Source organism: Acomys minous, assembly GCF_964271855.1.
Source record: "Acomys minous genome assembly, chromosome: 12".
Lineage (NCBI taxonomy): Eukaryota > Metazoa > Chordata > Mammalia > Rodentia > Muridae > Acomys > Acomys minous.
In genome coordinates, this window is record NC_140493.1 from 39,910,912 (window position 1) to 39,937,708 (window position 26,797).

Below are 26,797 nucleotides of genomic sequence, written 5' to 3' on the forward strand. Positions count from 1 at the left end.
GGGAAACAACCAAGTTAGAGGCAGAGGCCAGTTCGATGCAGATGGGAGAGGAAGTTTATCTGTCCACCTGCACCCAAGGGAGAGGCTACCCAAGTAACAAGAGCACTGAGTTCTTACACTTTTCTTCAAGACAGAATTGTAACAATCCTATTGGCTATCTAACATGACCTTTAATTCTATTGGGTAGTTTTCAAACTATGTCTCAGCCCAGAGGTGTTCAGGGTCAGAGGGGAACTTGCTGTTTTAACTGTCTCGGGGTTGGGGTGAGTGGGGTAAGTTCCTGTTTGTGCAGGCTAGGACTGTCAGTTCTGCAGGGTGGAATTTTTCAGGGCCTGTCTACCCTTTTTGACCCTGCTTTAAAACGGAGTTGGGTTGGATCTCTCAGTGGCACTGCCGCTGTGGGGAGAGCGGCTAAAGTTTTACTCTGGTCCTTTGTAGAATGAGACCCAGGATGCTAAGTGAGGTGGCCCTGACTGGCATCATGCTTGCTTAGCCTCCATTGCCTTCCTGAAGCCTCACATCTCAGGCTAACAAGAGTGAGCGTGACTAGGGTTGGAGATTTAGCTCATTGGTAGAGCACTTGCCTAGTAAGCCCAAAGCCCAGGGATTGATCCTAGCTGGGAGCAGGTGTGTGTGTGTGTGTGTGTGTGTGTATGTGTGTGTGGGGTGTGTGTGTGTGTGTGTGTGTGTGTGTGTGTGGTGTGGTGTGTGTGTGTGTGATGTGTGTGTGTGGTATGTGTGTGTGTGTGTGTGTGATGTGTGTGTGTGGTATGTGTGTGTGTGGTGTGTGTGTGTGTGTATGTGTGGTGTGTGTGTGTGTGTGTGGTGTGTGTGTGTGTGATGTGTGTGTGTGGTATGTGTGTGTATGATGTGTGTGTGTGGTATGTGTGTGTGTGTGTGTGTGTGTGGTGTGGTGTGTGTGTGGTGTGTGTGTGTGTGTGTGTGGTGGTAGTGGTGGTGTGTGTGTGTGTGTGTATGTGTGTGTGTGGTGTGTGGTGGTGGTGGTGGTTGTGTGTGTGAGAGAGAGAGAGAGAGAGAGAGAGAGAGAGAGAGAGAGAGAGAGAGACAGTGAAGTGTCACAGCTGTAAGTAGTTAGTTTAAGATGGGCCACTGGCAGAGCAAGGCCTCAAACCCAAGCCTACCGATTCTTTCTTTCAGAAACCTTCTGACTGGAGTGACATCTAGGTCCTTTATCTTTCCAGAAGGGGAGACCAAAGTAGGACCCAGGTTCCACTTCCCGCTTCTTCCACAAGGTCAAGGAATGTGGTCTCGGGGGTGCATACAAGAGGGACAGTTTTGCAAGAGCCACGCCACCTTCAAGTTATGGTGCTGGATCTAGAACACTGAAGAGCTGGCTCTCCACTCTCTTCCAACTGAGCTCAGGGGTTGCCTGTGAGAGAACAGAAAGAACTCTCTCTCAAAGGCAGCAGAAAGGCTGCCCGCCCCACACTGTAAAGCCACCGAGGCTTTCTCCTGACTGGACAAAAATGGCTTTTCTCTGGCTCCCTTTCTCCTGCGGCTCCTTGATAGCCAGGGTCATGTTCCTCCTTAAAACCTGTCCCGACCTGCCCAGCTCTCCAGTCCTGAAAGACTGCAGGACATTTTAGCACAGGACAGATCTGAGCAGTGACCAGATGACCCGAAACCACAGACAGCATCATGCCAGCCTCCCTGTCAAAGGTATTCCTAGGGTCACCAACCAGGCTCCTGGCTACCCAGAACTTGCCTCCTCTTTTGTCCTCAATAGCCGGCTAGCATCTGTGCCCAGTTTATGCCTCCTGAGAAGTGAGCTTGCAAAATCTTGCCAACCTCAAGGGGAGGGGGGGGGGAATCTTTGTTTAAACTGAGGCCCAGGCATCCTAGGGGACTTAATGGAGACACTTTCAACTGAGATAAAGTGGGAGGTGTTTCTTTCCTTCTGCCCATTTGCTTGTTTGTTTTCTCCTCTATCCATGGCTTCTGGGCATGAGTCATCAGGCTGGTGAGAGGAAACATCTGCCAGGTTGTCAACAGAAAAGACAGGCTTGTAACAAGTTTAAAGGAGAAGCCTGCAAAACCGCTTATGCTCTGACTCCAGGGTGTGCTGCCCTCCAGCAAAGGTGGATACTTTAGTGTATGTCAGATCCCTTAAGAAGAGACTGAGGTCTACATGCTGGGTTTACAGGCAGCACCACCCACCCCCACCCCCACCCCCACCCCCACCGTTCCCCTAGTTTGGAACCCTAAGGAGAGTGGCAGGGAATGGCCTGTCTGAGTTTGCTCCCTAGAGGGCTTTTGTCCCTCTACAGGTCTAACCCTGCAGCAGCCACCTCACCTGCCTGCCTCTACCAACAACAGTGCAAGTGTGGGGGTGCTCTCGACCTTGATCTCCTCGCACTTGGATCTAGAAGGTGCTCACAGCTGCGCTAGTGCTCAAGGAGCATTAGGGTGGCTCGTGGGTATCAGTTCTGGAGCCATCCTGAGAAGTAGGATTGCCAGCCTCTCCACAGATGCAGCACAGAAGCACGGGCTAAGTAAGAACCCTCAGTCACTGAGTGACAGGTGGAACTGCCCCTCCATCTTACACCGCCCCCCCCCCCCCCCCCGCTTAGCTCGCAATGCCCCCAGAGTCATCCTACTGACCGTCCAGCCTCCCTCCATCTTACCCCCGCTTAGCTCGCAATGCCCCCAGAGTCATCCTACTGACCGTCCAGCCTCCCTCCATCTTACCCCCGCTTAGCTCGCAATGCCCCCAGAGTCATCCTACTGACCGTCTCTTCTCTCCTCTTCTCCTCCATCCTTCTCCTCCTCTTCCTCCTCCTTCTCAGGACTCTAGTAAGCCCAAGGACAGCTCTGTTGTCCGTCCGTGCCTTTCTCCCTCATTCTCTTTGCCTTACTTAAAAACCCTTTCTCCACCGTTGAGTGGTGAGTGATGTCTAACTTTCATACAAACTCTGGGGCCCCATTTCTGACCACGTCCCCTTGATAGGGAGGCCTGGTGGCACTCAGAGGAAGGATAACAGGTCACCAAGAAGAGACCTGATACCCTAAGAGCATATATAGGGGGAGGAGGTCCCCCTCAGTCACAGCCATAGGAGAGGGGAGTAGGAGAGAAGCAGGACGGAGGGAGGAATAGGAGGATACAAGGGATGGGCTAACAATTGAGATGTAATATGAGTAAATTAATAAAAAAAATTTTTTTAACCCTTAGATCACATTCCTAAAGCTAGCCCCCAAGGTCTAGTCCTTTATTTGGCCACTTGCTCCCCCTGAGGCTGACTACCAAGGTCCAGCTATCTATCAAAGGATTCAAGTCCAGCAATCATGAGCCCCCTGTGGCTGCCCTAATTAACATGCCTAATCAAAATTAAGCACCTCATGCTAACATGGGGTTTCTTCTTTCCCCTTTATAAACTGCCGCTGCCACATAGGTCTCCTGTCCATCCAGAGGCAGTGTTTTGTCCTTCCAGGACAAATACCCCTTCCCCTCTCTTTGCTCCCTTCCCCTCCTCCCTTATTTCCTATGGCCTGTGTTTGTCTCTTGTTCCCTGCCTTTTGCCCCCCTGAGGCGAATACATCTCCTTTGTTCTGAGAACTTAGTCTAGGGGGTACTGAACTGATCTTGATCCTTACCCTCCACTCCCCCTCCCCACCCCCTACCTACCCCACCCCCCACCCCCCACCACCCCTGTCCTACCTGAGACAGTCTCCTGTATCCTATCCTCACCTCCAACTTGCTTTGTACCTGATGACAGCTTTGAATTTCTGATCCTCCTGTCTCCATCTCCCAAGCACCGGATTACAGGCAGGCGCCACTACGCTCAGTCTATGTCATGCTGGGAATCAAACGCAGGGCTTCATGCACACTACACAAGCACTCTACCAACGGACTCCCATCCCATCTCTCTTTAAACTGGCCTTTAAATGTGTTCCCAAGGGCAAACGGCAGTGCCTCTGGGTGGCATAGGAGGAGCCCCCTTGGATCCTGGAAGGTACTGCACTCCTGATGTGGCTTTTCTGCTACTGACGGGCCCTTTGGAAGTATTTGTGGGGGAGGGGTCATTCTATTATCCTTCTCTTACATGTGCAAAGTCGCCATGGGCACAGTTCAGTTGGTCCCCTGAGCAATAGGAAAGATGGTAACGGGCACCCTGGCCCCAGCTTCCTCTTTTCTGAGAAGATGCTGAATCACAATAAAAGCACAGTGATTCAGATGTCATGCCGAGACGGGGAAGGTCGCAGAAAAGCAGTCATCTTACGATTCCTTAGGGGCACTTCTCCTTGAGCACCTGTCTTAGCTGTGACACCCTGCTAACAAATCATGGGCCACAGAACTGGGGGTTTCACTAGCAAAGGCCTATCAGGTCAGCCTCCCTGGCATAGGCTGGGCTCTGGGCGTACATTGGCTTATCACACAAAACTGAAGCCCAAAGACCCATGAGGAGCAGAAAGCCATTTGATTCACAAACCTGGACTTGAGAGGCCAGAATTTCCCTTTGGGTCTCAAATTAACATTCACACCAGAAAGCCCTGGGGTCTTGTTGGAACAGCTTGCCAGGCTCCCCATCCTGATGTTGACATCTGTATGTTTGAGGTATTATGATGCTGCCCAGTGATGAACTTGCTGCTGGTCCAAGACAGAGTCTGAAAACACCTTCAAAGCACAGCTTCAGTGCTTTGGTAGAAAGAGAAAGTGCTTAGAGACAACATCTAAGGGTGTTGTTAGGTATCCCCACCCACTAATATCTCCAGCACGTAGTCAGACAGACAGACAGACACAGAGGCGGGGAGTTGCTAGCACACCACTCACTGAGCAGTAGAGTGGTGTGGGGACTTAAGATCTGCTCTTTGGAGATGACTCGAGGCCTCTGCTCTGCTGAAAGCCAGTCCCACCTGGGCAAACACTAAAGCAGTGGTTCTCAAGCTGTGGGTCACCAGGCGATGCATTTCAGATATTTTATATTACGATTCATAACAGTAGCAAAATTACAGTTATGAGGTAGCGACAAAATAATTTTCTGGTTGGGACGGGGTCACCACAACATGAGGCACTGTATTAAAGGGCTGCAGCATTAGGAAGGTTGAGGACCACAGCACTAAAGCATGTTTTCAATTTAACACAAATGAGGCCTCCTGTGACCTCAGAAAGCCGGTCCTCTGCTGTTTGGTTTCCTAGCAACCTAAACATTAAGGGACATGGGTGCACACAAATGGTTCCAGGAGGTCAACCCCTGATGGCTGTCCCTCACCAGGTGTTGAAAGGGCTCTTTATGTCTTAGAAAAGTGTTAGCCACTGCACCAGAAAGGTTTGTGACCCCATCCACAGCCATCTACAAAACCACAGGCAAATGACGGCTTTGTCCCCAGCGCAGTGAGAACTGCAAGAGCCCACAGTTAGCTGTGTAACTAAGCCACTGGCAGAAACACCAGCTCAGCATGTATAATCAGAAATAAAGCCAGTGTTTTAGACTTTACGGTTTGGAAAATAATGCCATTTTTATAGGCCTATAGCGTCAAGTGATTGCCACCTGTCTGGTCATGAAAGATGGATCAAACGGCAACAACTGTGACCCAGTGTGGATCTCCAGTGATGGTGACATTTGATGTTTGGAGAAGAAATGAAAATGCAAGGTTTACAGTCAGGCAGGAGTTCAAGGCCCAAGCTGGCTGTTTACCAGTGACCTTGGGCATATCTTCCCACGTCCAATCCGTCACCAGGGCTGATGAGTTAGCACCGAGAGAGGCATTTGCCCAGACCTGACAACCTGGGTTCAATTCCTGGGTCCCAGGAATTGGGGGGTGGGGGCGGGGAAGAACCAACTCCTGAGAATTGCCCTCTGACCTCCAGCTTTGTGCCATGACACACATACTCAGGCATTCACGTATCCTATCAGTGCTGTTCCTGCAGAGAGCCTTGACTTATTATACGACCCACCTGCCCGCTTCATACATTTCATCCCCATCCATCCTCGGGGACTCGCTGGCCACTGGCCTCAATAACTGCCACTCCTCCCTCAGGGACAACAGGCTGCCTTCCATCTTAAGACGTTTTACTTAGTGTTCCCGTTACCTGAAACACAGCCCCATGTCTCTGCATGGCCAGAAGCTTCCTTGCCATTCACCACATCCGAGCTGCCAACGGTAGATTACAGTAACAACTTCATCACTGCATACCTGCTTCTAACACTACCACCCAAAACTCCGTTCTCCTAACTGTCACTCTCAAACAAGACAATGACAGTGTTTTGATGCCTAAGATGTCGGGGTGCACACTTATAAGTTTGCATTATTTTTAGAAGACAATGTTTGGGTTGGTTTTTTTTTTTGATCGTCCTATATCACCATCTGTGTTTATTATATTTTTATTCTGTATGATGAAATATAAATTTATCATCAAAGTTTGAAAGGGTGTGCTAAAAATAATTAACAGGGGCTAATGACCCAGAGACTCACAGGAGCCCTCATCATCCGTCTCCTAGACTGGGATGTGAGTCCTCTGCGTGCAAGGGACTTGTGTCCCTGTATCTGTAGCAGCCGTTTCTGGCACACAGGAGGTGCTCAGTAAACTTTCAGGTCCCAATCACTTTTGCTATGGAAATGAGTGTGATAACCATGACTCAGAGTAAATGAGAAACTGATCACAAATGTGTCATCAAAGCCTCATTAAAATGGTAATTTCGTTTCTGCTGTTTCCATGGAGACCATAGGTGAGACCATAATCCCTAAAACTCAACTTCAGACCTGGGATGATGAATGGTCTAGTACTTTTTCTTTAAAATAACAATTTTTTAAAATTTCATGTGTGTGTGCGTGCCTATGTGTGGGCATGTGTCACAGTGTATGTGTGGAGATCATGGAGCAATTTGGTAGGAGCCGGTTCCTTCCTTCCATCCTGGGGATCACAGGAATGAAGCTCAGGTCTTCAGCCTTAGTGGCTGCACTTCACACTCTCAGCCATTCTGCTGGCCCCTACTGCAGTGTTTCTGGAGCCCAGCTGAACCTGAGAATCACCTGAGTATGAGTGAAATCTCCTGGGGTTGGCCTCAGGCCAGTCCACAGCATTTAAAGTTTCCTGTGGAGTCCTGATGCACACAAAGGGTTAATGTCCCTGGATTAAATGAACCTACACTATCATTTTTCTTATCACTGTGGCCAAACACCTGACAAAAGGAATGTAAGGAAGGACATTATTTGGTTCATAATTTAAGAGGTAAATAGAGCTGAAGAGATCAGCAGTTAAGAGGATAAACTGAGCCAGGCGTGGTGGCGCACGCCTTTAATCCCAGCACTCAGGAGGCAAAGGCTGGTGAATTGCTATGAGTTTGAGGCCAGCCTGGTCTACAAAGCAAGTCCAGGACAGCCAAGGCTACACAGAGAAACCCTGTCTCGAAAAACCAAACCAAACCAAACCAAAACAAAACAAAACAAAACAAAAGAACACAAACTGTAGAGGACCTGGGTTTGCTTCCCAGCTCCCACGTCGGGCGGCTCACAACCAACTGCAACGCTCACTCCAGAGGGTCTGAGGCTATCTGTCTTCTGGCCTCCACAGGTGCCTTCACTCACATCTACTCCTGTGCGACAAAACTTCCTGGGGAGACACTGCACACACATCTACTCACCCTGGAAGAAAACACACGACAGACTAATGTCCAACTTGGTGAATCAATGAGTATTTTTTTAATGGGGTTATTTAAAGGAATATGGGGGAGGGGGTCACTTACAGAAGCAGAAGTGACTCAAAGACAGCTGCCTCACCAGGGCATGGGTGACAGCTCACAGAGGGTAGGAAACAAAGAGTACTGCCCAGCCTGCAGACAGCTCAGCAGGTTGGAGCGTATCCTTTCCAAGCGACTCTATTCCTAAACCTCTTCCAGGCAGCTCAACTGGTTTCTGCTTCTTCCAGGCAGCTGGTCTGGTCTCAGACTCTTCTTTGCAGCTTGGCTCTTTTAGTCTATTAGGAACCTTCAGCTTTTATTGCCTACTCTGGCAAGGAGAGGCCTAGTGAATCTGGTCAGTTGCAGGGACTTCCTGGTGCTATTTTGAATTGTTTGCCTCCCTGCCCAAGGAGCCTCCCTGAATGTTTTAGTGCAGAAGAAACTTATACAACATGTATATACACATACGCATGCACATAAACACACACACACACACACACACACACACACACACACACAATTTAATTATTTTTAAAGGTATATGGTCCATTATAGTGAAGAAGGAGACACAGGACTGAGAGACAGCTGGTCATATTCAATCTTCAGTCAGAAGCAGAGAGCAGACAGGGCTGGTTAGAAAACCTCAAGCCCTCCCCCCGTGACATATTTCCTCTAGTGAGTCTCCACCTCCTGATGATTCTACAGCCTTCCAAAACAGTTTTCTTACAGGAGCTGCTGCCCTCCGGAACACTGAGCCCGAAGAACAAGAGCGGCTGCTTGGTGATCGTTCTTGAGTTTGTTTAGAAACGAGCAAAACATCTTTTGGAAACAGACAGAAATCCTGAGCTCCTCGGCCATCCATCAGCCCCAGGCAGGTGGAAGGAAATCATTTACTTCGCACTGAAAAAGCTGCACATCCGAATGAAAGCCACCTCCTGAACCTCTTACCCAACGTCCTCTGTCTCAGTCTTTTGAGTGATGCAATTGTACCAGTGAAACTGAATAGAACCAGGCAAGAGGCTCCAATTACTCCTGGCTTCCATCAGCACCCCCAATGGAGCCTGAGGCTTCACTTAAGTACAGCCTTCCTTCTCCTCCAGAGTCCATCCCCAAAGAGAACACTCAGATTTGGCTAGCTTGGCTGCTGGGATTCCAACCATTAGACAACATTCCCCAGGGACAACAGCTCTGGAGGTGGCCCCCGAGTGGGTTAGAATCTCCTCATAAGTCTTAAGGGGGGAAAAAGTTGGGCTAGGTGTGCAACCCCATAGTGCCCCTACATGCAATTAAGCAGTGCAGTAACTGGGCATTTCTACCATCACTTCACACAGGTGAGAAGGACCAGAAAGAAAAGGCATTGAACACAGCAAACTCTTTCAATGTGTATCACTGATGACATATTTTTGCTTAGAAGGTAGCCTTTAAAGAGACGACTGAGTAAGCATGGAAGGCAGAGGCAGAGGTAGGCAGATCTTTATGTGTTGGAGGCCAGCCTGGTTTACCAAGAAAGTCCAGAACAGCCAAGGCTACACAGAGAAGCCCTGTTTTGGAAGAGAGAGAGAGAGAGAGAGAGAGAGAGAGAGAGGGGAAAGAGAAGAGAAGAGAAGAGAAGAGAAAGAGAAGAGGAGAGGAGAGGAGAGAAGAGAGAAGAGGAGAGAGAAGAGAGAAGAGAGAGGAGCGGGGAAGGAGGTGTGGGACTGAGTCAAAACAAGTTCCTTAGAGTTGGGGGGTGGATGTGGGGTGGTGGAATCAGCATCAAGCTAATTGTTTCTCCATCTTACTTTGAGGCAGAGTCTCTCACTGAATGCTAATCTCACCAGTTGGCTAGAGCAAACCCCCAAGGATTCTCCTATCTCTGCTTCCCCTGCACTTGGATTAGAGCCAACTTTATTTTTAAGCATGGGTGCTTGAGCATCTAGTGCTTTACCCGCTGTAGCCACTGAGCCATCTCCCCAGTGCCGGACCAACCCTGGTGTTTTTATGAGAAGAACAAGGTTTTGCTATTTAAGCTTCCTCCGATCTATAGTGCAGCCCAATGACTAGTCCTGTCCAGTCTGATCTAGATGGTCACTCTCCACTTCAGACAAACCACGGGACACATTTATGGGGAAGTTTGGGGGGAATTATCTGCCTTTGAGGTGACACTGAACATAGCAGGGAAGGAAGACCACAGCAGTGAGGAGAGTTCATATCTTCCCACGCCTCACTCTGCCAGAAACACTGCCGGTCCCTGAGACAGAAAAAGAGCATCCTTCATCCCAGCTCCCTTCCATCCCGCACATCTGCATCCAGACCCCTCCCTGGGTCTCTCCGCTCATGAATGTGTACTGGAAAACCCACAAAAGAGATTTGGCTCTAGGCTTAGGAGCTGCTATGTTTTTCACCTGAGGCACTGCGGACCTTCGTATCTAGACAACGCTGTTAGCTTTGTCTGTGCTAAAGGCCCCTATGCATCCCATGCTGCACAAACACCCTGGTGAGAGGGAGACAACTGGATAGACCACAACAAGAACAGCCCCACCCCAGGGTTGTACGGCGCACACACTGCCCAGCTGGACAAAGCAGTTCCTGCAGAAACCATGTCATGTACAAATCACCTCCTTCCCTTGGCTTCATGCCAAGCCACTAAAATGCCTTTTAGATGTACGACTGATTCCTTGACATTTCCAGATGAAGTTTTGTTCTGCCCAGCTGGGGGGAAAAATTTAAATATGGAGAGAAAAAGATGTTACTAGATATTATATAATTACTGCAGGTCCTCAGCTGATGCTATACCCACTCTGGGTGCTTGGAATGGCAAAGCTGAATAAAAATGACCGGCCTTACACCTTGGTCTCTGAAATGGAATCTTGCCACAAGATTTTATCATCCTTGCTTCAGTCCAGTGTCTGAGCGTTACCTTGTAATTATCTTTTATTTAAATTTTTTAGATAGTATATTCTGATTATATTCTTTCACCTCCCCCAACTTATACTAAGAGGAATGAACACAAAGCCTCACCTCCAACCAGGATGCTCTCTGCAAATGATACCTGCAGCTCTCTTTCGGGCTACATGGGGCACTGAGTGGAAGCAATGGTTCTGGAGAGCAAGCCCAGAACCGCTGTTAACTGTTTTAAGCCTCTTCAAAACGCAATCCCCCCAAACCCATGTCAAACCCAGGCATGGTGGCGTGTGCTTGTAATCCCACACTGGGCAGCACATAGGAGGATTCCCCAGGGCTCACTAGCCAGTCAACCCAGAGAAATCAGTGAGCTCCAGGCAAAACCAAAAACAAAACAAAGCCAAGACAGATGTCTAAAGAGTATCACTCAAGGTTGACCTCTGGCCTACACACACACACACACACACACACACACACACACACACACACACACACACACACACTTCTGGCTTTCTATTTAAGCCTCTACCAAGACCAAACTCATAAGAACAGCTGACTTGTGGGATCTGGGATCCTAAGTTCCATATTTTAGAAGCTATGAGATGCCTTGAAGGGCTTCTGGCAACATTAAAGGAAAGAAAATACTTTCAAGTATGGTGCATACAGCAAGTGCTCACTGTAAAATTTATAGAATTGAATCCTGGGCACACTGATGCTTGTTCCTGGATGCCACAGCTGTCCTGCCCTGAAAGTCAGCAGTCTCTGATGATGGCGTCGTCTTATTCATCTTCTGTGCTGGGTTAGCGGACACCTACCTGCTCCAGGAAGTCGCTCTTGATTTCCAAGCCAAATGAGACCATACACATGGAAACACAGCCACGATGTGGTCTTATGCAAAAGCATTGTTTGATTCTCTGTTGCCTAGGGAACAAAATCTAATCTCAGGGAGAACAGCGAGGTCATTCATGTTGGATCTTTGCCTCCAACCCTATCCCAAACGCACCTCTCTTTTGTGTTTCAGCCTCATGCATCTACTGTGGTTTCCACCGTAAGGCAAGCTCCCTCGTGTACTTCCTGCTCCTGGGAAGAGTAGCACCAAAATGAAGGTGGCTAAAGTAACTTGCACTTGGGACTCTGGGACATGAATCATTTCATATCCAAGGACTATATGTGCTTCTACTGAGCAGCAGCCTGGAGTTAGTGAAAAAGGCACCCAGCCCGAGGTCAGTGTGAAACTCCAGGACTCTGCAGTCACTCTGTGCGGGATACAAGGTGACCGTGTGGTGCTAAGACACAGTCAGAACTGACCCATTCCTGGCTTGTCACTCATCACTGGTCTCCCTCAGTCATGTCTGGGTTCCTTCATCTAGGGGCGAAGAATGGTAATAACACACCCAGGATATCGTGACGAGGGTTCCAGCCTTAGTGGGTGCTCAGTGAATGCCTACTATTAGACTCTGGGAGCAATGGTCACTTTGAAACACCACTAGATCCAGCAAACTTTCAGGGTGAGTTTTCTGCATTGCCTGGGAGACTAGTCTTGGATGCCTCTCTGGCTCAACATTGCAGGGTCAAAGTTCTGTCCTCCGCTCTCACCTTTCCCCTCTGAGCTTTAGTGGAAATTGTTGAGTTGATTGGCACTTCCTTGGAGGTCATATTTTGCTCTTGGGAAATGCGTTTAAGAATTCCTCTGCTGCCGCCTCGATCTTTGGGTGCTTGTTGTATTCTGTGTGGATCTTGGATGAGAAGATCAAGAGTCCAGAAGCAAGGGGACCTGGTGTGTAAGCATGGGCCTAGTACGAGTGTGTGGTTGGTGTTGGCTCAGGGGATCCCCTGAACCTCACTGTTCCTCAGACTCCTCATCTGCAGGATGGGGCCAGCTACCTCAAAAAAAAAAAATGGGCCAGTGGGAAGCAAAGCGGTTTAGGAACCTATGAAGCATGATTCAGGTCGAAGGTGCTTGATTGTGCCTCTTTTTCCTCTTGGCCTACTTTTTTAAAAATAATTATTTGAACAACTCATATTTTTATATTTTTTAAAGATTTATTTATTTATTATTATATATACATTGCTCTGCCCACATATACCTGCACACCAGAAGAAGGCATCAGATCACATTATAGATGGTTGCGAGCCACCATGTGGTTGCTGGGGAATTGAACTCAGGACCTCTGGAAGAGCAGACAGTGCTCTTAACGTCTGAGCCATTTCTCCAGCCCCTCTCTTGGCCTACTTTACTACAAGTTAAAAATGTCTGTTTCTGCATTCCAAAATGTACAAACAACTGGAAAGCACTTTTTTTTTTTTGTAACTCATTTGGTTGCGAAACCTGACCTGAACTCCCAAGAGTCTATTAACAGGACTGCCAACGGTTATATTCATATTCACGTTTTGATGAAGAAAAAATATGTGCCTGAGTGGCCGTCTGTCTCATCTACCCTGTGGATGTAGGTGATGTGCGACATCGTCTGTCCTGGGACACCTCTAGCCCACCAGTTCTGCTTCAGGCTTCACGGGCTTACCCTCTCTGAGTGTATCCCAAGCTGTTCACATCCGGCCCCACGGGTACAATCTTTACCATCATCCTGTTCCCTAGGTGTTACTGTATGGCCCATACATTTTTCACTGAGTCAGTTTTTAGATTTTGCTCAAATGAATTGTTTGGTTAAAGTATAATATGATAAGTACCTAATTATATGTAGAATATTGGTGTATGTGAAAACCCAGCCGCCCTATGTGCCACTGTCGAACGTACCCCCATGAGTTTAGTAACGGGGTGTGACACCACTGAGATCTGGATGCATCCCTGGCGATCTCCGTGACCATAAACAGTAGCACAGTTCCACTAACAGAAAACTGTATGCAACCATATCAGATGCAAGCTTCTGTTTAAAAGCCACAGAGAGCTCCGCATAGATGGAAGGTGCATCCCTGCTTTGGACCAGCCCACTAGTCCTATAGACTTGTGTTTGAGCATTTGGTCCCTAGGTAGTGTCACTGTTCTGGACGGCTATGGAAGCCTTGGGAGGTTGAGCCTAGCTGGAGGAACCTGGACACTGGAGGCGAGCCTTAAGGTTTATAGTCCAGCTCCACTTCCCATTCTGTGGAGATGAGGAATCCCAGCACCAGGCTCCCGGGGCCGTGACTTCCCCTCTGTGATGGACTTTATCCCCTCAGAACCTTTCTCCCTCAACTTGCCTTGCCAGGTATACAGTCATAATGACAAGAAAAGTAACTAATCCATGGTACATTCCTTCACAGCCATTTGCATCAGTTCCCGACTTCACAGACAGCGTGAGTATTCCTAGTGTAATTTTAATATAGGATTTCAGTGCTGTGCAGGTCGAGTGTTTGCCCTACAGTCCGATAAATCACAGGCAGATGCAAGAGTGAATCCAGCCCCTGCCGTGCCCAGGGCTCTCTGCCACAGCAAGCTGCCGTCGTAAGTGCTCAGGCCCCTGCTTCGTTGCTTCTGCCACTGTCCATCTGTGGCTTTTAATTCCAGAGTTACAGCTGGGAACCTGGATATTTCACAAAAATCAGCATGCTTTCAAAAATAAAACACCATCTTGTTTCCCAGCTGTTGTCATTGCCAGTTTTCCGGGACACCAAAGGCTCTTTGGTGACAGCGTGGTGGCGTGGTAGCGGGGGTCTCTCAAGGGTTTCCTGAGGTTCTGCAAATCTTTAAAGTAGACTGAGAAGAGTCTTCAATTGTCTTAAGCATTTTCCCCAAGTTAGGAGAATGGGAATTAATCTGTTCTAAGCCCACCCATAGCACCACAATTCAGCCCTTTATGGGCACTAAGGATGACGACAACACTACAATTGCAGGAGAAACGGAGACTTGTCTGAATCAGTAAAGGAAACGGTGGTGGTCAGTTTTGACGGTCAGCGTGACAGCATTTGGAATCTATGACTTAGAGGGGAAGGGTCTGGGAGGGCATTTCCAGCAGAGATCAACTGGGGGATGAAGACTCTGGCTAGCATGGGTGGCACCTTCCTATACAGAGGGTCTATGGGAAAGCAGTGCTGCCTGCTGCCTGCCTTCACTGCCTGCTGGGAGAGCGGCTGGTGGAGGTGTCTCAGAAAGACATCTGAGAGGCTGATGAGGTGGCTCAGCAGGGTGGCTCAGCTGATTCCCAGAATCAACAAAAGAGTGGAAGCAAAGAACTGACTCCACAAAGTTGTCTTCTGATCTCCATATGCCTGCTTTGCCTGATGCAGCTATACATGCACACACATACACACACACACACACACACACAGAGAGAGAGAGAGAGAGAGAGAGAGAGAGAGAGAGAGAGAGAGAGAGAGAGAAAGAGAGAGAGAGACATAGACATGTATGCACACACACATTCACATGCACATGCTCGGGCGTGCGCATACACACACACACACACACACACACACACACACCACATGCACATACACATATTAATAAGTTTTTAAAAATTTTTAAAGAGGTCCAAGGAAAAAGCTTTGTTGCTTGCCTGCCTGCCTTCACTTCTTGTTGATGGGTGCATCTATCGCCGTTGCTGCTGCTGCTGCCACCATCAGACTCTAGTTTCTCTAAGCCTTCTAACTGATACAGAAACCAAGACTCTCCAGGAACCTTCGAGGCCTTCAGCGTCTGATTGGGACTGCTGAGAAATCCAGCTTCACGCACTGAGCAGTTATTCGGTGTTCAACCTCTCCAGCTTACACACATGCTCTGTGGGCCCACCCAGCACACATCCTATCAGGCAGTCTGGTACATCCCCCACCACACACGTGTTCTGTGGTTCTCTCTTTTAGAGAACACTGCCTAATACAGAAAGAGACAGCTCACTTTTATTTTCTCCACTCTTTTCTTTTCTTTTTAAATCAGAGTTGATCATTTTTGTTCTTATACTGTGGCCCTGGCACTATTATAAAGAAGTCTAAAGGCCTTGTAAGATGGTAGATTCCCAGAACCCACATAAGGGTTGTCTTACTTAGGGGTTCTATTACTGTGGTGAAACACCAAGACCAAAAACAACTAGAGAAGAAAAGAGTGGTTTTGGCTTACATTTCCACACCATAGTCCATCATTGGAGAAAGCCAAAACAGGAACTCAAACAGGACAGGACCCGGGAGACAGAAGCTGGTGCAGAGGCCATGGAGGGGTGCTTCTCACTGGCTTGCTCCCCATGACTTGCTCAGTCTGCTTTCTTATAGAACCCAGAACCACCGGTCCAAGGGATGGCAAAGAGGCTAGGCCCTCTCCCCATCAAACACTACACTAAGAGAATGCCCTACAGGCCTGCTCACCGCTGGAGTATAAGAAGGCACCTTTCCAACTGGTACTCCCTACTCACCAGTGACTCTAGTCCGGGTCGACTTGTCAGCCTTCAGGAGCCGGTCCTCTCTTCGTGTGGGTCCTCATCTGCTCCCCAGGAATGAAAACTTATCTCTGAGGTTTCCTTGCTCCCTGCTCACTCTAGTCTCTCCCTCTGATCACTAAACCTAGTTTTTCAGACATTCAAATGTCTCTTGGGTATGGATAATAAATATTACAAAGTGTCACATGCCATTTTACTTTATTAAAAAGACTGATTCTGGCCAGGTGGTGGTGGTGCATGCCTTTAATCCCAGCACTTGGAAGGCAGAGGTAGGTGGATCGCTGTGAGTTCGAGGCCAGCCTGGTTTACAAAGTCCAGGACAGCAAAGGCTACACAGTCAGAAAGGTCTTCCACAAGGAGAAGTTGTGCCTGTGTGTTTTACACCTGAACATGTAGGTGAGTGATGCTCAAAGGTTAGTGATGGATTGGCGAAACGGGGAACACAAGCAGAAAGACAATACGAAAAAAATCATCAATAAGAGAATTAGGTCAATCAGAATTTCACCTCAGATGGGAAGGCCAATCTGTCCCTACCCCTCCCTGAGGAACTAGTGACAGTTAACAGCGGCATGGAGAAAAGGTGGAACACCTGTTTTATTATTATTTTATTTGTATGTATTGTGTATGTGCAATAGCATGCACACACACAAGTGCCATAACACACACACAGAGCTCACAGGATAAGATGCGAGAGTCAGTTCTTCCCTGCTGTCTTGTTGTCTGTGGCATTAAACTCAGGCTGTCAGACTTGGCAGCAAAGGCCTTTACCAACTCAGTCATCTTACCAGCCCCTAAGGTTGGCACTTTCTTCAGTGATGTAGTCACTGAAGTTGCCCGGGCTCCAGTAAGTAACCTCTTACCTATGCCCCTGCAGCAACCTTAACCTAAACTCATGGGATGAACACACACACACACACACACACACACACACACACACACACACACACACACACACACACATGCACTCACAAGCACACACACGAACACATACACACCAAAGTAGCAGGAAGGCTTGGTGGAAAAGAACAGTTTCTTCAGGAATCGGGATGAGAGAGTAATGGAAGGTAAATATGACTAAAATTCATTGCATGGGTTATAAAACTGGCAATGAATTAAAAAAAAAACAGTGTGAGAGTTGGCTGATCTGAGGAGCTGTGGCAGTTCTCTGGGTGACTGGAAGGTGGGGAACAGGAGGGAGCTGGGGTGACAGAAGGGGCATGTCTCAGCTGTGCAAACTTACTCTCCTTCCTTCAGGAAGATTCGTGAACAAATTTCTCAATTCCACTATGCCTTGATGTGGGTTTTTTTTTTAATCTCTCTCTCTCTCTCTTCCTGATCCCACTGCAAATCCCAAACAGATACTAAAAATAGCCGGCTTAATGAGCCTGCTCCATTTCCGCTGGGGAATCTGCCTCTCGGGCTGTGATATATGTCCAGGCTGTGATTGAGTTTAGTCAGTTAATCTCAACCAAACCAGACAGGTGTTTTACATACACACACACACACACACACACACACACACACACGTCTTATTCTCCAGAAGTGGTGTTGTAACTGTGTTTGTGATCTACTCCACTGTTGAGTCGATGTATTATTCACTTAGCTGTCATTATATAAGGAACCATCCCCAGACCCGATGGTTGAGTGCATCCATTTGCATTCTCTCTCTCTGTGAGAATCAACCTTAACTGCACCAGGCTTCTGTCAGGCCAGTGGCTGGTGGGCTATGCTGTTTCCCTCAACTTATCATTAGCGGATTCCTCATGAGCTGGCTTGGAACAGGACTCCTGTCCCGATGCTGGGAGGTAGGGCTTTTTACAGACCTCGTCACAAGATTCTTCCAGCAACACACTTACTTTTATGGCTTAGTATCATAGTTATTGTTGAGTGAGAGAGAGACTTAACTTTGGGCCTCACACCTGCTAGGGAGGCACCTACCTATAAACTATATTCTCAACCTTTCTTTTCATTTTCTGTCTTCAGACAGGGTCTTGCTAAGTTCCTGTGTAGGCACGATCTTCCTGCCTCAGCCTTCTGAGAAGCTGGCCTGGCAGTTGTTACCTTTCGAGCAGCAGCTAAGAATTCTCAAAACACCAGAGTAGAAGCCCCCAGTGCCTCTTAAGACCTTAACTGACATGGTGCTCCTTCTGATGCATTCCCCCCAGGAACTGTGAACCTAGATGACTGATTGCCCCAGTGGGGTGGGGGGGGGAATACTTCAAGGTCCATGTGTTAGGCCATCAATAAACCAAGCTGTAGTAGTTGGCTTCCGGGCATCTAATGACCCCCAGCTCTCCACATATGAAATGTCCTTAGCCTCCAAAGGCCTGGGAGAGCTGCATCCTTTTCTGCAAGAGTCTCGGGCTCAGGGTTCAGACCTTGTCATTTAACAAGTCCCGGTATAGATAGGATGTCTAAAGCAGCAAACTGTTCCACCCTGTGCAGCAGTGGGGCAGCACAAGACGAGCGTGGACACTCCCGTCCAGAAGGATGACTGGGGTGGGGCCACTAGTCAGTCAGGGAAGTTCTTGCCTTGCAAGCAGACTAGCCCTGAGTTATATTCTGAAGATACACATAAAAATGCCAGGTGTGATGGTACATGCTTTTATTTCCAGAGCTGGAAAGGTAAAGACAGGCAGGTCTCTGGGGCTCCTGGTCATCCATCATAACACCTGCTTGGCAAATTCCATGCCAATAAGAGACCCTGTCTAAAAAAAAAAAAAAAAAAAAAAGGAACAGCTTGTGAAGAATGACATCCTAGATCATCCTTAGTATGCACATGCACACACACACACACACACACACACACACACACACACACACACACAGCATGTAGTGCTTGCTGAAAGACAGCCATTTTGAAATCTAGCCTAGTGCCCCATGCCATCAGCTCTAGAAACAGCTGTGGTCCCCGAGGGTGGTTCTCCACTGTTCCTGGCACCGGCTTCCAACCATTCCTTCTTATAGGAAAACAAACGAACTACTTCTATAACTAAATAGCTTTCCCACCCTCGTTCCTGCCTTTTGAGCCTCGAGACATCTTTACATTTTTTTTTAATTGTCTTCCCCTTTTAGTCCAACTCTGGTTCTCTGTTGTTACTGCTGTTTGTGGGACTAGGCATTAAACCAGGGCTTCATGTGTGCCAGGCATACGCTCTGCCATGGAGCTATGTCCTCAACACTCTTTACTTTTTATTTTTCAGACAAGGTCTTGCTAAGTTTTGCCTGCTGGCTTCATCTTTCTCTGCAGCCCAGACAGACCTTGAGCACGTGATCTCCCTCCAGCCTCCCAAGAAGCTGGGGGTTACAGGCGTGTGCCACGAGGCCCTGTTCTGATTTGCTGATGTGGTTTTTGCTCTGCAGAAGCATGTGGGACCATTACACTTGTTGAGGATCCATTCTACTAGGGATAAAGCCAGCAGACTTCATTCGCAATAAGCTTCTCCATGTGCAGAGCTCTGCGTTCGCTCTGCGGGAAGGCGCTCTTGTATTCTTGGAAGCGCATGCGCCTAGAGGCACTACCAAGGTCCACTGGGAAGCATCTCACAGTCCTGACTTGATGTTAATTCAGAAGCAATCTCATTTTCTGTGGCTTTGGATTAGAGACACACACACACACACACACACACACACACACACACACACACACTTGGGAACTCTGTAGATTGGAATGATAGGCCGTTTTATTCACTAAATCAGCAAGACCCAAGTTGGAAAGCTTTTCTGCTCTGACGCTTTCATTTTCCATCTTTCTCTCCGTGTCTTATTTTATGTAGCTAAACGCAGTCTGTTGGCACTTGCAACATTCTGTCTGGAAACAGTTTCTTAGGTCCCGAAATTCGTTGGACATCTTTTCTGTCTTCCACAGTCAACATTTGCCAAACTTCCAACCACTACAGCCATAGGTTGTCGCTCCCCTAGACTCTAATATCACTTCCCCATAGCAGTTTGAGCCTTCACTGGGGGTCCCCTGGGGCCCCTCCAGGTCCACCCACTAGCCAATTCCAGAGCCAAGAGCATGGGTTTTATGTGTTTGCTATGGCAGTAGCCTATATCCAACTCCTGACTTGTGTCTTGGTTAGCTATTGTGTTGTAACAAATTCAGTGGTATAAAATGGTGTGTGTATGTGTGTGTGTGTGTGTGTGTGTGTGTGTGTTTTACCCTGGTTGACCACGGAGGGGAATCAGGCTCAGACTGAGAGAATCAACAACAGTTGCAGTGAATGACCCACGAAAACACAAGCTCCAAGACATTTCCTCTCAACCTCTCTGAATAATCTAGTTTCACACAAGAAAGATGTGGCTGAAAGATTTTTCATGAGTGAAGGTTCCTTTTCACCCCTGCGGGTGTTTAGTGCTGTTGTGAATTTACTATGGTTATCCCAGTGAAAAGCCCATTGCTCTGCAACGTCTCACAAAAAATAAATGTGAGAGGCTATAATCGTTTGCAGTCAAGTGAAATGGCTCAGCGGGGACCAAACGGCCAGTCAACAGAAGACCCAGGACTTTGCTCTGAGCATCCTTCCAAAGACAGCAAGTACAGTCGTTCCAAGGACTTTATCAGCTTTTCTGAAGACACCAGGAAATACTGGGGACACGCAAATCACCACACTTCTAGTGGAGCTGTGTAAGGATCACAATGGCACCAATAACTTTAAACTGTGTTTGATCTGGGCCCCTTTGGGTGGCACTTAACTTTCCCCAAAGACCTGTTGGATAAACTGAGATTTCAATACTTAAAACAATTGAATCATACAATAAGGCCCTAAAGAGACTAAAAAAAAAAACCAGAAAATAAAATGGAATGCTCTTTCTTCTTACCTTAAAACTACTCACCATGTCCTATGTTTTTTTTTTTCAAACATTTATTACAAATTTGAAAGAAAAAGAAGACTAGGAGTTACTACCACTGTGAATTGGGTATCTAGTGTGCCTGTTTTGTACCTGTGTGAGAGGTGTGTCACTGCAGTTTTATACCAGATGGTTTCCTAGAACTCAGAAAGCTTGGTCTCATATATAGGTTTTACACCCACAGACCAGCCTAGAACCACAGCTCCGCAAAAGACAAGTGTTATTGACGTGGTTTCAGAAAGTGTCCTATGTAACAGCCCGGTGCTGGGTTACTTAGCAACAATAACTCCCATCCCAGATGGAGAGGAGGGGCTTCTGAGGACCACTGAAGAGGGATCAACAGCACACCATCCATTTCTAACGGGTCTATACTTCTCTAGGCAAGTGTGGAGGTTTGAATGAGAATGGCCCTTTAGGCTCATAGGTTTGCATGCCTACTCTCCCGTTGATGAACTGTTTGGGAGTGTCTGTCTGTCTGTCTGTCTGTCTGTCTGTCTGTCTGTCTCTATCTATCTATCTATCTCTTTCTCGCTTCAGATCAGGATGCAAAGCTCTCATCTACTGCTCCAGTGTCATGCCAGCCGCCATGCTTCCTGCCACAGACTGACTCTCTGAAACTCTAAGCAATTCCCCCAATTAAATGCCTTCCTTTATAATTTGCCTTGAACGTGGTATTTTTTTTTTTTCTCACAGCAATAGAACAGTAATTAAGAGGCCAGGCCTTCCAAACTTTGAATTTTATGCTGACACTAACTTTTTAAACCACGAATTTTTCTTTGCAGAGGCAAAGTGTTTTCTATGGAGATTATTAAATAACCATTTTCTCTGCGGATGGACAGATTCCAGAGCTCCCAGCAAGCGCCCAACTCCTTCTCAACTAGAGGGATGATCTATCATGTGACAGCACCATAAATACCAAGGACAGAAGTGAACTAGCTAAGAATACGTTTGCACTCGGGAACACAGGGCTAGCACGAACCACACAGAAGTGTGCTAGTGTCCCACAGGACCAGGGGGACTAACAGTCATTAAAACTGATGTCTTGAGCTGGGTAGTGATGGTGTACACCTTTAAACCCAGCACTTGGGAGGCGGAGACAGGCAGATCTCTGAGGTCGGAGGCCAGCCTGGTCTACAAAGTGACTTCTTGCCCTTGGAAATTGCTCTCTCTATCTCGATTTCACTAAATTGGAATAATTCAAGAGTTGTATTTAATAGATTATTTGACATTAAGTCTTGGCGCAAAGAGTACAGATTAATACAAATCAAATCAGATGACTTCCTTGCCTGGTATGTTAAGTTATGCGAGAGAGAATGTAATTTATCCTAAGATCTTGATTGCAGCATTGGGGACTGTATGCGGCACACAGAATATACAACTGTAGGGCTTGCAGAGGATTGAAAGGCTGCCCAGGCTCTGAGATCACATGCTCCTGGAGACAGTTCTGTTGAAAACACACACACACACACACACACACACACACACACACACACGCACACGCACACGCACACTCCACTCCTTGTTGGACACTGAACCCATATAGGTAAGAGTGAGTGCAGAAATTATCTGTTGTGAACAGCACTGGGAGTTCTTTCATTCTGCAGAGACAAAGACAGGCTAAGCCTCAGTTACACTACTTATTCGTATTTGAGTGGGAAGGACATTGCAGGCAGGTGTCATCATGGAGCGTGAAGGTAGCCAGCATCCAGCCCAGAGCCTGTTGACACAACATGCCGAGGCTCAGGCTGCACGTGAGCGGGCGGTGTGCTAACGGCAGAGGCGCGCACTGAGACAGGAGGGCTAAACCATCCAGGAGAGTCTGGCCCATCTCCTCTATAACAGCCTTCTCAAGATCCAAGCTCAGAGAGGGAGAGGGACTTGGGGAAAATGAGTTAAGATGATTTTACCCTTGAGCATCAACTGTCCTCCTAAAGCGGCTCATTTTTTTACACAGAGAAATACAACTCACACAAGCATGGCACTGCTGACCTCTAGAATATTCACCTGTGAACTAAAAAGCCCCAGGTTACCCACCATGCTCATGCTAGTACCCTGAAAAAAAAAAAAGAGGAGGAGGGAGGGGAGGGAAGGAGAGAGGGAGAGGGAGGTGAAGAAGACAGGAAGAGGAGGAGGAAGAAGGGGAAAAGGACAAAAGGGAGCCTCCTGTATGAGTCGGGAGAGTTGTACATAAGTAGCTTTGTAGCCACTTAAACTGCAACTCCACAATTCTCTTATCAGGGTTTGTGCTGCCCTCGCCTATTGGCTGAGAGATATCACTAAGTTCTGAAGGCTCACTGATGACTGCTCTTTCTTTTGGCTGTCATGGTGATGTTTAATGCTTTGAAAGGTTTCTTCTCTTCCCTGTCACTCAGAGGCACTTTCAGCTTGAGGTCCTTTCCCCTCACCTTTGCTTCTCTTGTCAGGCAGGAGGAAAATCACCACTTACCTCATGTCGTGGAGTTCTGTCGTTGCACAGGGTGAAAAGGAAAGCTAGTGCCGACTCCTACCTACAAGCACTCACATGGTTTCATCTTGGTACTGCTGGTTGCGGAAGACACATGGTGTTTTGCAGTGGAGGGCTGTGCTCTCACAAATGTTCAGTAGCAGCCGTAGCCTCAACCCACTAGACAGCAGTAGTACCTCCATCCCAAGATACGACAACCAAAACTGTGCAGACATTGTCGAACGGCCCCCTCAGAGGGAGCAAAACTATCCCTGCTTCCTGGAGATCAGTGTGTCATCAGGGATCAACTCAAAGAGACACATTGAATAAAACAAAACTTTGGCTGGGCGGTGGTGTCGGCGCACGCCTTTAATCCCAGCACGCAGGAGGCAGAGGCAGGCGGATTGCTGTGAGTTCAAGGCCAGCCTGAAGTACCAAGCAAGTTCAGAAGAGCCAAGGCTACACAGAGAAACTCTGTCTTGAAAAACAAACAAACAAAACAAAACAAAATCTCTTCACAAAGAACCCTCTAGAGTTGGCAGGTCTTTTGGGGGGACTTCTCTGAACATTTAAGGTAGAAGTATCAGAGACAACAGGGGAGATGGGAAAGGGGGAGGGGGACAGAGACTGACTCAGGTGTCTCTGTGTCCAACAGATAATATGGCCCACGGCTTGACTTCGGCATCAAGTAAAGACCTACAAACTGGTTGGCTAATTTTCCTAAAGAACCTCCTTTTGTGACTGGAATCCTCAAGGCCTTTATGAGTTGCAATGGGTTGAGATTTAGAGAGAGAGGCAGGTGCACTAATACAGATAAACTCACGGGCACAAATACTCTGTCTCTCAGGAAGGATGTTCTGTTGGTTTCAACATCCCTGTGGAGTTGCTGTTAGAGCAGTCTAGGCTGGAACAATTCTGTTGAAATTTCTAGACTTCAGTGACCAGGACAGCCAAGCAGTTGCCAGGTTGAGGAATTTTGTTTCTCCTGCAGCCTTAATTTCACTTGTCTTTGGAGCCTGCTCAGAGTGAACTAAAACTGAAGATTAGACGTCAGGAGTAAAGGGAGCAATTACAGGTCTGAAGAGCGTTCTAGGCCAGGTGTGGTGACATGTGCCTATAATCACAGCAATTATAAGGTGGAGGCAGGAGGGTTGGGAATTCAAGGCCAGTCTCAGTCACGAAGTGAGTTCACTCAAGGCCACCCTGGGATGCATGGACCTCTGTCTTAAAAGAACAACAAGAGAGAGAGAGAGAGAGAGAGAGAGAGAGAGAGAGAGAGAGAGAGAGAGAGAGAGAGAACTATCTTGGCCCCAGCATGGTGGTACATGGCTATAATAGCAGCATTTGGAAGGCAGAGGTAGAGGGGAACCAAAAACAAGTTAAAGGACACTGTAGGCAAACCCTGACTCAAAAAAGAAATAAAGTTTTTTAAAAAATGTCAGTTGAAGTCAGTGGCAAAAAAGCAGTTTATAAAATCCAGCACACATTTATGATTAAAAACAAACTTCCTTACCAGATAGAAATTCTGTTACGCTAAAAAGAAGTATCTATTTAAAAAAAAAAGCAAACAAACAAAACTATGGCAATACATTGCAGTGAAATACTGAATTTTTCTACTCTGAGATCCTCCTGCTCGGCACAGCTCGCATTGTGTTGATGAGCTCAACCAAAATGCTAAGCCAAGGAAAGTGGCTCCACATGGGAGCAATAAAATGTGTTCGCAATTCATCATCTATTTTGAATAACTATGTAAATATAAGTAACTTGAGCAAAGTCCTTGCCTACAAGGCTGATAAAAAACAAAAATTCAGAAGCTATAAACAAAAATTAAATGCTATTTATATATGACAAGAACAATATCTAGACAGAAAATACCTAGACAAAACAATAGATGCCTAGTTTTCTACACATACACAGAAACTATGAACTACTATTGGACTCAAGATGGAGGGTGAACTGTGCACACAGAGTAGAAGACTTGATGTTGGAAATGCATCGTATCTCCCCAAACTGAGTTGGGAAACGACGCAACTGAGAAAAAGTATCAGTATGCTTTTCTTGATTTGTTGGGTTTCACTTATCACCAGGCAAGCTGGTATCTGCAAGTTGCCTTTACTGTATACAGAAACACAAGGGGGCAACTGGGGCACCAACAATGTCAAAAGAATTATTTGGCAAAATATAGCTAAGCCAACTAGGGGGAAGAACAGAAAATCCCGGGGTCCGGATGTGTATTATATCCATTTTCTACTTCTCCCATAACTATTACACATCACAAGTGCATTAAGTCATGGGTTGCAGGTCAGAAGTCTTGTGGGCCTGGCTAGTCTCTTGGCATCGGGTCTCACAAGGACAAAACCAATATGAAAGAGGAATTGTCACTTTCTGGACTTCCAGAGGGGAGCCCATTTCCTTGCTCATGTAGGTAGCTGGGGGATATAGGATGGTGTTCCCTGTTCCCTTGCTCACTCTCAGACTCTGGAGGTGAACCAAATTCTTTGGATCACGATCTCTTTTGTCCATCCTCAAGGCCAGAGATGGTCCTGGAGTCTTCTGTGCTGCAGGTCACTCCTCTTTTTCAAGAGCATCTCTTTCACTTCAATACTGGGCAATCTATCATTTGCTCCACATTCTTAAATCCTCGTGCAAAACCATGCTATATGCACGGTTCCAAGTACCAGGGATCAGACACGGCATCTTCTGCGTGTGTGTAGAAAGGTTTGGTTTTCCTCTCATTCTATTTTCTGATAATTACCTTCAGAACCCTCCTTCTGATGGCTTCTCCATCCTAGCCTGTGAAACTTTCTGCTTTGCTTTCCTTTTCATCTTAAACAGCCTCCCTTTCCCAGCATTCCCAATGGGAAACCACTGATGTCTCTATCGTAAATCCTCTTGGATTCTGTCCTCTTGCAGCAGGCTTTTAAAACTACAAAGCCCAAATTACCAAGTGGACTTGAAAGCCTCTAGGCTCAAGGTAGCTATAGAAGCTAGCTTACCTCATAGACGCCCACTCATCTTAAGAGTCTTCCCTCTGCCATTTTCCTCAGATAGCAGAGCCCTAGCCTTCACACAGCTTCTCTGCTACACAGTTGGGATGGATTTTTGCTGGGTGGTGATCATTGCTAGAGCTGGTGACCACTGCATTCCTACTCTTCCTCTGCCTGAATGGAAACTGTTGGTGCACGCTGGGTGTGTTAGACTAGGTGGTTTTCACGTATAGGTTGTCTCGTACCAAGGGGCCACTTAAAGACAGGACAGGATGCTGCTGTTCCTGATAAACACAGTCACTACTCAGAAACTTGAGCCTTCTCCCTGATGAGTCTTCACACTTAGGGGACAGGTGAGGCATGAGTATGTGGTAGCCATAGTAACAGACTGTGACAGACAGCCATCTCCTCAGAGGTCTTTCTTATTTCTTGCTAAGTACTTGGCCATCCAGAAAGGAGGCATTTGCAAGCTTCTAGATGGAAATTTGAGAGATGTGTCATGTGGTGATTTAAGTCACTTTAAGCTGCTTACCTTTTTTTTTTTTTTTTAAATTCCTTCCTCCTGCACAGAGTCTGGACATAACTGCTGGGGCGCAACCAGCTGTTTTAGATGATGCATTGACTTTAAGGATAAAA

General features: G+C 47.2%; 1 long non-coding RNA gene across 1 annotated transcript; it reads right to left on the reverse strand.

The window, feature by feature from the left end:
• Window positions 1-1,274: 1,274 nt before the first annotated feature.
• Window positions 1,275-6,135, reverse strand: LOC311578561. Its single transcript, XR_014772897.1, has 3 exons — window positions 6,050-6,135; window positions 4,449-4,654; window positions 1,275-1,390 (listed from the first exon to the last, which is right to left on the reverse strand). It is a non-coding gene; the product is annotated as an uncharacterized lncRNA (long non-coding RNA).
• Between the last annotated feature and the right edge of the window lie 20,662 nt (window positions 6,136-26,797).